Source organism: Phyllobates terribilis, unplaced genomic scaffold, assembly GCF_046119375.1.
Source record: "Phyllobates terribilis strain yellow unplaced genomic scaffold, ASM4611937v1 Scaffold_21__1_contigs__length_20361869, whole genome shotgun sequence".
NCBI lineage: Eukaryota > Metazoa > Chordata > Amphibia > Anura > Dendrobatidae > Phyllobates > Phyllobates terribilis.
This window is the reverse complement of record NW_027362781.1, coordinates 9472313-9480555: the sequence shown is the minus strand read 5'-3', so window position 1 is coordinate 9480555 and position 8243 is coordinate 9472313.

The window sequence follows — 8243 nt, the reverse complement described above, 5'->3', positions numbered from 1 at the left end:
ACATTTCCCCTATCTGAAAGTCTGATCAACGCCAGAAAAATCACTAAGTCCAAAAAATTTTTTTTTTCAATTTTACCCCTGTGTGATATATATTCTACCCACACACATTTGGAACTCTCCTGGGGTACCCTCACACATATTATTCCCTCATTTAGTGGATATTTTCACAAAAAAAGTGAAATTTTCAAAAATCCAGAAAATTGGCTGAAAACTACTAAATATCAAGGAATCATTGGGCGAATCGCTCTGGAACTGAAATCGGAACGCTCACTGACATTTCCCCTAACTGAAAGTCTGATAAACGCTGGAAAAATGACTAAGTCCAAAAAAAAAATGTTTTCAACTTTTTTCAATTTTTCCCCCGTGGGATATATATTCTACCCAAACACATTTGGAACTCTCCTGGGGTACCCTCACACATACTATTCCCTCATTTAGTGGATATTTTCACAAAAAAGTGAAATTTTCAAAAATCCAGAAAATTGGCTGAAAACGACTAAATAACAAGGATTCATTGGGAGAATCACTCTGGAACTGAAATCGGAATGCTCACTGACATTTTACCCTATCTGGAAGTCTGATAAACGCCGGAAAAATGACTAAGTCCAAAAAAATTTTTTTTTAAACTTTTTTCAATTTTACCCCCGTGGGATATATATTCTACCCACACACATTTGGAACTCTCCTGGGGTACCCTCACACATATTATTCCCTCATTTAGTGGATATTTTCACAAAAAAAGTGAAATTTTCAAAAATCCAGAAAATTGGCTGAAAACTACTAAATATCAAGGACTCATTGGGCGAATCGCTCTGGAACTGAAATCGGAACGCTCACTGACATTTCCCCTAACTGAAAGTCTGATAAACGCTGGAAAAATGACTAAGTCCAAAAAAAAAATGTTTTCAACTTTTTTCAATTTTTCCCCCGTGGGATATATATTCTACCCACACACATTTGGAACTCTCCTGGTGTACCCTCACACATATTATTCCCTCATTTAGTGGATATTTTCACAAAAAAGTGAAATTTTTAAAAATCCAGAAAATTGGCTGAAAACAACTAAATATGAACGACTCATTGGGCGAATCGCTGTGGAACTGAAATCGGAATGCTCACTGACATTTGCCCTATCTGAAAGTCTGATAAACGTCGGAAAAATGACTAAGTCCAAAAAAAATTTTATTCAACTTTTTTCAATTTTACCCCCGTCGGATATATATTCTACCCACACACATTTGGAACTCTCCTGGGGTACCCTCACACATATTATTCCCTCATTTAGTGGATATTTTCACAAAAAAGTGACATTTTCAAAAATCCAAAAAATTGGCTGAAAACGACTAAATATCAAGGACTCATTAAGCGAATCGCTCTGGAACTGAAATCGGAACTCTCACTGACATTTGCCCTATCTGAAAGTCTGATAAACGCCAGAAAAATGACTAAGTCCAAAAAAATTTTTTTCAACTTTTCTCAATTTTACCCCAATCTGATATAAATTCTACCCACACACATTTGGAACTCTCCTGGGGTACCCTCACACATATTATTCCCTCATTTAGTGGATATTTTCACAAAAAAGTGACATTTTCAAAAATCCAGAAAATTTCCTGAAAACGACTAAATAACAAGGACTCATTGGGAGAATCACTCTGGAACTGAAATCGGAACGCTCACTGACATTTGCCCTATCTGAAAGTCTGATAAACGTCAGAAAAATGACTAAGTCCAAAAAAAAATTTTTTTCAACTTTTTTCAATTTTACCCCAATGGGATATATATTCTACCCACACACATTTGGAACTCTCCTGGGGTACCCTCACACATATTATTCCCTCATTTAGTGGATATTTTCACAAAAAAGTGAAATTTTCAAAAATCCAGAAAATTGGCTGAAAACGACTAAATATCAAGGACTCATTAGGCGAATCGCTCTGGAACTGAAATCGGAATGCTCACTGACATTTCCCGTATCTGAAAGTCTGATAAACGCCAGAAAAATGACTAAGTCCAAAAAAGAATTTTTTTCAACTTTTTTCAATTTTACCCCAATGGGATATATATTCTACCCACACACATTTGGAACTCTCCTAGGGTACCATCACACATATTATTCCCTCATTTAGTGGATATTTTCACAAAAAAGTGAAATTTTAAAAAATCCAGAAAATTGGCTGAAAACAACTAAATATGAACGACTCATTGGGCGAATCGCTGTGGAACTGAAATCGGAATGCTCACTGACATTTCCCCTATCTGAAAGTCTGATAAACGCCAGAAAAATGACTAAGTCCAAAAAAAAAAATGTTTTCAACTTTTTTCAATTTTTCCCCCGTGGGATATATATTCTACCCACACACATTTGGAACTCTCCTGGGGTACCCTCACACATACTATTCCCTCATTTAGTGGATATTTTCACAAAAAAGTGAAATTTTCAAAAAAGTGAAATTTTCAAAAATCCAAAAAATTGGCTGAAAACGACTAAATATCAAGGACTCATTGGGTGAATCAGTCTGGAACTGAAATCGGAACGCTCACTGACATTTGCCCTATCTGAAAGTCTGATAAACGTCAGAAAAATGACTAAGTCCAAAAAAAAAATTTTTTCAACTTTTTTCAATTTTACCCCAATGGGATATATATTCTACCCACACACATTTGGAACTCTCCTGGGGTACCCTCACACATATTATTCCCTCATTTAGTGGATATTTTCACAAAAAAGTGAAATTTTCAAAAATCCAGAAAATTGGCTGAAAACAACTAAATATGAACGACTCATTGGGCGAATCGCTGTGGAACTGAAATCGGAATGCTCACTGACATTTCCCCTATCTGAAAGTCTGATAAACGTCAGAAAAATGACTAAGTCCAAAAAAAAAATGTTTTCAACTTTTTTCAATTTTTCCCCCGTGGGATATATATTCTACCCACACACATTTGGAACTCTCCTGGGGTACCCTCACACATACTATTCCCTCATTTAGTGGATATTTTCACAAAAAAGTGAAATTTTCAAAAAAGTGAAATTTTCAAAAATCCAAAAAATTGGCTGAAAACGACTAAATATCAAGGACTCATTGGGTGAATCAGTCTGGAACTGAAATCGGAACGCTCACTGACATTTCCCCTATCTGAAAGTCTGATCAACGCCAGAAAAATCACTAAGTCCAAAAAATTTTTTTTTTCAATTTTACCCCTGTGTGATATATATTCTACCCACACACATTTGGAACTCTCCTGGGGTACCCTCACACATATTATTCCCTCATTTAGTGGATATTTTCACAAAAAAAGTGAAATTTTCAAAAATCCAGAAAATTGACTGAAAACTACTAAATATCAAGGACTCATTGGGCGAATCGCTCTGGAACTGAAATCGGAACGCTCACTGACATTTCCCCTAACTGAAAGTCTGATAAACGCTGGAAAAATGACTAAGTCCAAAAAAATAATGTTTTCAACTTTTTTCAATTTTTCCCCCGTGGGATATATATTCTACCCAAACACATTTGGAACTCTCCTGGGGTACCCTCACACATACTATTCCCTCATTTAGTGGATATTTTCACAAAAAAGTGAAATTTTCAAAAAAGTGAAATTTTCAAAAATCCAAAAAATTGGCTGAAAACGACTAAATATCAAGGACTCATTGGGTGAATCAGTCTGGAACTGAAATCGGAACGCTCACTGACATTTCCCCTATCTGAAAGTCTGATCAACGCCAGAAAAATTACTAAGTCCAAAAAATTTTTTTTTTCAATTTTACCCCTGTGTGATATATATTCTACCCACACACATTTGGAACTCTCCTGGGGTACCCTCACACATATTATTCCCTCATTTAGTGGATATTTTCACAAAAAAAGTGAAATTTTCAAAAATCCAGAAAATTGACTGAAAACTACTAAATATCAAGGACTCATTGGGCGAATCGCTCTGGAACTGAAATCGGAACGCTCACTGACATTTCCCCTAACTGAAAGTCTGATAAACGCTGGAAAAATGACTAAGTCCAAAAAAAAAATGTTTTCAACTTTTTTCAATTTTTCCCCCGTGGGATATATATTCTACCCACACACATTTGGAACTCTCCTGGGATACCATCACACATATTATTCCCTCATTTAGTGGATATTTTCACAAAAAAGTGAAATTTTCAAAAATCCAGAAAATTGGCTGAAAACGACTAAATAACAAGGAGTCATTGGGCGAATCGCTCTGGAACTGAAATCGGAACGCTCACTGACATTTCCCCTATCTGAAAGTCTGATAAATGCTAGAAAAATCACTAAGTCCAAAAAAATTTTTTTTCAATTTTACCCCTGTGTGATAAATATTCTACCCACACACATTTGGAACTCTCCTGGGGTACCCTCACACATATTATTCCCTCATTTAGTGGATATTTTCACAAAAAAAGTGAAATTTTCAAAAATCCAGAAAATTGGCTGAAAACTACTAAATATCAAGGACTCATTGGGCGAATCGCTCTGGAACTGAAATCGGAACGCTCACTGACATTTCCCCTAACTGAATGTCTGATAAACGCTGGAAAAATGACTAAGTCCAAAAAAAAATGTTTTCAACTTTTTTCAATTTTTCCCCCGTGGGATATATATTCTACCCACACACATTTGGAACTCTCCTGGGATACCATCACACATATTATTCCCTCATTTAGTGGATATTTTCACAAAAAAGTGAAATTTTCAAAAATCCAGAAAATTGGCTGAAAACGACAAAATAACAAGGAGTCATTGGGCGAATCGCTCTGGAACTGAAATCGGAACGCTCACTGACATTTCCCCTAACTGAAAGTCTGATAAACGCTGGAAAAATGACTAAGTCCAAAAAAAAAATGTTTTCAACTTTTTTCAATTTTTCCCCCGTGGGATATATATTCTACCCACACACATTTGGAACTCTCCTGGTGTACCCTCACACATATTATTCCCTCATTTAGTGGATATTTTCACAAAAAAGTGAAATTTTTAAAAATCCAGAAAATTGGCTGAAAACAACTAAATATGAACGACTCATTGGGCGAATCGCTGTGGAACTGAAATCGGAATGCTCACTGACATTTGCCCTATCTGAAAGTCTGATAAACGTCGGAAAAATGACTAAGTCCAAAAAAAATTTTATTCAACTTTTTTCAATTTTACCCCCGTCGGATATATATTCTACCCACACACATTTGGAACTCTCCTGGGGTACCCTCACACATATTATTCCCTCATTTAGTGGATATTTTCACAAAAAAGTGACATTTTCAAAAATCCAAAAAATTGGCTGAAAACGACTAAATATCAAGGACTCATTAAGCGAATCGCTCTGGAACTGAAATCGGAACTCTCACTGACATTTGCCCTATCTGAAAGTCTGATAAACGCCAGAAAAATGACTAAGTCCAAAAAAATTTTTTTCAACTTTTCTCAATTTTACCCCAATCTGATATAAATTCTACCCACACACATTTGGAACTCTCCTGGGGTACCCTCACACATATTATTCCCTCATTTAGTGGATATTTTCACAAAAAAGTGACATTTTCAAAAATCCAGAAAATTTCCTGAAAACGACTAAATAACAAGGACTCATTGGGAGAATCACTCTGGAACTGAAATCGGAACGCTCACTGACATTTGCCCTATCTGAAAGTCTGATAAACGTCAGAAAAATGACTAAGTCCAAAAAAAAATTTTTTTCAACTTTTTTCAATTTTACCCCAATGGGATATATATTCTACCCACACACATTTGGAACTCTCCTGGGGTACCCTCACACATATTATTCCCTCATTTAGTGGATATTTTCACAAAAAAGTGAAATTTTCAAAAATCCAGAAAATTGGCTGAAAACGACTAAATATCAAGGACTCATTAGGCGAATCGCTCTGGAACTGAAATCGGAATGCTCACTGACATTTCCCGTATCTGAAAGTCTGATAAACGCCAGAAAAATGACTAAGTCCAAAAAAGAATTTTTTTCAACTTTTTTCAATTTTACCCCAATGGGATATATATTCTACCCACACACATTTGGAACTCTCCTAGGGTACCATCACACATATTATTCCCTCATTTAGTGGATATTTTCACAAAAAAGTGAAATTTTAAAAAATCCAGAAAATTGGCTGAAAACAACTAAATATGAACGACTCATTGGGCGAATCGCTGTGGAACTGAAATCGGAATGCTCACTGACATTTCCCCTATCTGAAAGTCTGATAAACGCCAGAAAAATGACTAAGTCCAAAAAAAAAAATGTTTTCAACTTTTTTCAATTTTTCCCCCGTGGGATATATATTCTACCCACACACATTTGGAACTCTCCTGGGGTACCCTCACACATACTATTCCCTCATTTAGTGGATATTTTCACAAAAAAGTGAAATTTTCAAAAAAGTGAAATTTTCAAAAATCCAAAAAATTGGCTGAAAACGACTAAATATCAAGGACTCATTGGGTGAATCAGTCTGGAACTGAAATCGGAACGCTCACTGACATTTGCCCTATCTGAAAGTCTGATAAACGTCAGAAAAATGACTAAGTCCAAAAAAAAAATTTTTTCAACTTTTTTCAATTTTACCCCAATGGGATATATATTCTACCCACACACATTTGGAACTCTCCTGGGGTACCCTCACACATATTATTCCCTCATTTAGTGGATATTTTCACAAAAAAGTGAAATTTTCAAAAATCCAGAAAATTGGCTGAAAACAACTAAATATGAACGACTCATTGGGCGAATCGCTGTGGAACTGAAATCGGAATGCTCACTGACATTTCCCCTATCTGAAAGTCTGATAAACGTCAGAAAAATGACTAAGTCCAAAAAAAAAATGTTTTCAACTTTTTTCAATTTTTCCCCCGTGGGATATATATTCTACCCACACACATTTGGAACTCTCCTGGGGTACCCTCACACATACTATTCCCTCATTTAGTGGATATTTTCACAAAAAAGTGAAATTTTCAAAAAAGTGAAATTTTCAAAAATCCAAAAAATTGGCTGAAAACGACTAAATATCAAGGACTCATTGGGTGAATCAGTCTGGAACTGAAATCGGAACGCTCACTGACATTTCCCCTATCTGAAAGTCTGATCAACGCCAGAAAAATCACTAAGTCCAAAAAATTTTTTTTTTCAATTTTACCCCTGTGTGATATATATTCTACCCACACACATTTGGAACTCTCCTGGGGTACCCTCACACATATTATTCCCTCATTTAGTGGATATTTTCACAAAAAAAGTGAAATTTTCAAAAATCCAGAAAATTGACTGAAAACTACTAAATATCAAGGACTCATTGGGCGAATCGCTCTGGAACTGAAATCGGAACGCTCACTGACATTTCCCCTAACTGAAAGTCTGATAAACGCTGGAAAAATGACTAAGTCCAAAAAAATAATGTTTTCAACTTTTTTCAATTTTTCCCCCGTGGGATATATATTCTACCCAAACACATTTGGAACTCTCCTGGGGTACCCTCACACATACTATTCCCTCATTTAGTGGATATTTTCACAAAAAAGTGAAATTTTCAAAAAAGTGAAATTTTCAAAAATCCAAAAAATTGGCTGAAAACGACTAAATATCAAGGACTCATTGGGTGAATCAGTCTGGAACTGAAATCGGAACGCTCACTGACATTTCCCCTATCTGAAAGTCTGATCAACGCCAGAAAAATTACTAAGTCCAAAAAATTTTTTTTTTCAATTTTACCCCTGTGTGATATATATTCTACCCACACACATTTGGAACTCTCCTGGGGTACCCTCACACATATTATTCCCTCATTTAGTGGATATTTTCACAAAAAAAGTGAAATTTTCAAAAATCCAGAAAATTGACTGAAAACTACTAAATATCAAGGACTCATTGGGCGAATCGCTCTGGAACTGAAATCGGAACGCTCACTGACATTTCCCCTAACTGAAAGTCTGATAAACGCTGGAAAAATGACTAAGTCCAAAAAAAAAATGTTTTCAACTTTTTTCAATTTTTCCCCCGTGGGATATATATTCTACCCACACACATTTGGAACTCTCCTGGGATACCATCACACATATTATTCCCTCATTTAGTGGATATTTTCACAAAAAAGTGAAATTTTCAAAAATCCAGAAAATTGGCTGAAAACGACTAAATAACAAGGAGTCATTGGGCGAATCGCTCTGGAACTGAAATCGGAACGCTCACTGACATTTCCCCTATCTGAAAGT